Source organism: Rhagoletis zephyria, unplaced genomic scaffold (genome assembly GCF_001687245.7).
Source record: "Rhagoletis zephyria isolate East Lansing unplaced genomic scaffold, Rhagoletis_zephyria_1.1 Rzeph_scaffold_01209, whole genome shotgun sequence".
NCBI lineage: Eukaryota > Metazoa > Arthropoda > Insecta > Diptera > Tephritidae > Rhagoletis > Rhagoletis zephyria.
In genome coordinates, this window is record NW_016158293.1 from 135,745 (window position 1) to 139,273 (window position 3,529).

The window sequence follows — 3,529 nt, forward strand, 5'->3', positions numbered from 1 at the left end:
GAATGATTTTCATCATATTATTATCATAAATCAGTAATAGCAAGTCTCGCTTTCAATTTGGTAATTATTACGTGCCGATCGAGTAACATTTACCAAAGTTATATCGAAAAACTCAAGTGGATCTCCAGTTTTTTTCTAAAAAAAGTTCCCTTCAATTTTTTAAATAACCTTTAAATGAAAGAACTGGATTACAGAAAAGTATGCCAGGGAGTGACTTTTTTCGTTCAAGCTGAATGCAAAGCAATATCGTCCAATTGGAGAGTGCTCAAAACGATTTTCCAGGATGTGTTATAGACTATTGCATTTACCTACCTACAGTTACTTTTTCACATAATGGAATTAACTAAAATATTTATGTAAACACTTGTTGCACGTCCCCTACTTTCATATAACGGCAAATTTAGAAATTTATGTTAATGTATGCAAATACTTATATTTATGCTTGCAACTACTATTAAATTATCAAACGATTCCTATTCTTTGACAATACATGTTCGACTTCATTCACCACGATCTTGAAAACTGACCAAATCGGCGTGACCAAGTCCATGGTAATTTTAATATTACATATATAAACATCCGAAAGCATTAAAACGTTTGAAATAAACCTCGTCTCACTTTTTTGCATTTTTCACTTGGTTGCTGAAGTAATGAAGAATTGAAAATTCATAAGGAAAAATTATAGTTTTCTTATTTTTTATTTTAATATCTTAAAAATTTGAAGACTTATTGAAAAATGATAAATAAACGTGAGGTACTAAATTTAATACCCCTTAATTTGATATATCGTCCTGTTTATAACAATTAAACAGCTAAAGATAAGTTTTAAATTAATCTTTCTTGGCCAATAACAATTGGCTAGACCTAAGACATCATAATATTATTATTACAATACGGTCAAATGCCTTTTATTTTCCCCCATACAAAATCGACCCAGCCAAATATACATACATACATACATGCATACATATGTACATAAATATTCACAAATAATGTTGTTGCAAAACCCTCAACACAAATCGAATTCGATAGCATAAAAAAAAATATTCATATTTTTTGGACTTATCAAATTTTCTGTGACTACTTTGGACTTAGCAATTTTGCACGTCACGTAATAAAACGGGTAGAAATAAAACAAGTAGTTAGATCCTTTTAGAAACGGTGCATCAAAAATTAATTGTTCATAAAAAGTGGACTTAGCAACATTTCACTCTAAGCTAGCGATATATTCATATGTGCCTTAAAATCACTTCTTTTTTTGTTGCGTACGTCAGGCCTTCCCAAAGTGGGTGACACGGCACCCTGGGGTGCCGCGAGCGTATGCCTGGGGTGCCGCTAGGGGCTAGAGTATACTAGTGGTGCGGGCAAATTCTTTTGACTCTCCATACACAACGCAAGCGGTTTGATCAAACTTCAACATGGCGGCCAGAAAATCAAAAAATTTTGATTTTTATTAAAATTACCTTCAGCGGCTCGTCAAACCCCATACATAACACAAATAGCTTGCAGCAAAGAGATATTTCGATCTTAAGCCTAGTTCCCCAGTACGTTTTGTAAACGTAAAATTGAATCAGAAAATTTTCAGAAAAATAGCCGAAAACGTACCCTTTTCACAACCATTTTCGGTACTTTTGTAGACCTAATCCGCGTTTCATCTACTTTTCTTCCAGTTTTCGGATTAATTTTCGCATTTTTTTGCTGGCTGGGCTGTTCTCGTAACAAGTGGAACTTCACAATCACACTGTCAAAGAGCGAATCGACACGATTTTAGAGGCAGTCTTACGTTTTCGCATTGCAAATCGAAGAAGAACGAAGTACTTCAGACTTCGCCACTAGCGACGAAATTTTTAAAGCTATCGACAAATTTGTACAGAACAATGGTTTGAAATGGAGCAAGTGTGCGGATATTTGCGGTGTTTGGAAAAACGAAAGGAGCAATGTCTAGAATGAAGCAAGAGGCAGAAAACGCCACGAGAAGTCACTGTATGATCCCTCGGTATTCCCTGGCGACTAGGAAGTGGCATCTTCCTTAGATTTAAAACCCGTATTGGATGACGCTGCGAAGACAACAGAGGCCTGCGAAATTAAAATACATCACTGGTTTTTTCTAGCAAGTCGAGATTTTTTTTACTGGTGAAATGTTTATTTTAGAATTACTAGCAATTTGCATGAAAACCCCATAAATAAACAAAGTAATCAGAAAAACGTATGTAACTTCGAAGTTAACGCTAAGAAAATTGATAACAACCGGTTTCAGTAGCAATTTCCATATAAAATTAAAAAAATTAAAATCATTTATCACTTAAATTGCTTTCGTGAAATTGGCTGTAAAAATTATTTTCTTAGCGTTAACGCGCATTACCAGCGATAACTTGGAAGGTTTAGAAAAACCATTGTCGAATAATTTCCCAACATTGACTCTGAGGATGGCTTCAGCTGGATAACAAACCCGTTTTCATCTGACCCGAAAAGTAAACCTACTGAGATGACCAATTAAGCTTTTGAAAACCTTCTGGACATTAGTGAAGACAGCACTTTGATTATTAAATACTACGAAGGGAGATCGAAAGCGAAATTATGAGCTATGCAACCGTGTCGAAATTTTCTTTGAGTATCGAGTTTTCTGTCGAATGGAATTTTGCTTTCGATGGTGTAGCGAAGAGTTGGAAAATTGTTAAAAATGTATGATTTTGCATTTGTTTTTTTACTTTAAGGCGGCTAGACACTAATTTAATTTAATTTTATGTTTTAATTCCATGCAGTTCTAACATCGTGAATATTAAACACAAGCTCCAAAGGCTGGTTTTACTTATAAAAGAAAATCCCAATACTCAGTTGGCATGATGTCTGAGAACAAAATCGATCTCTGAGAACAAGATCGTAAGCTGTTTATAGGTTTAAAATATTTAAAATTAAAATATTTTAAATAGATTTGGCTCACAAACCCGTCTTTAGACAGTCGGAAGTTTTTAATAAATCTGTAGAGAAATTTCTTAAATATATTTTATGTCAAAATATATTCGAAAGACTACACTTAAACCCTCTTAAATATTTTCTACTCCTGGCCAGTTTACCAAGCTCTCATCCTATGACGAATCGTTCAACCAGATCTCCGTTATACTAATTTTTACCACGTTTTTATAAACTCGCTTTCTTTATTATTTCATTTTAATTTGCACAAATTTACATACGTAAATCTGATTTCGCTTCTTCTTCGAATGTGTATTTGAAGCGATAGGTTTATTTATTGTTAACCGAACCTCTGCCAATATTTAATGTGTTTATAAAGAAGGTTTTACACACGCGTACGGTTTTATTGTCCAGTTTAAAGTGATATCTCATAGAATTTTTTCTTCTTAATTCTGACGTGTCTTTTCTATTTCGGGACCGTAACGGTTTATCAATATCGATCAATGTGTTAATATACACTTCTTTTTGATGCCAATTCATCCGCCAGAATTCTTTGAAAATCTTTTGTCTATTTTCATCACTCACCTCAAAACATTTCATTGTTGTACCATAGCTACTT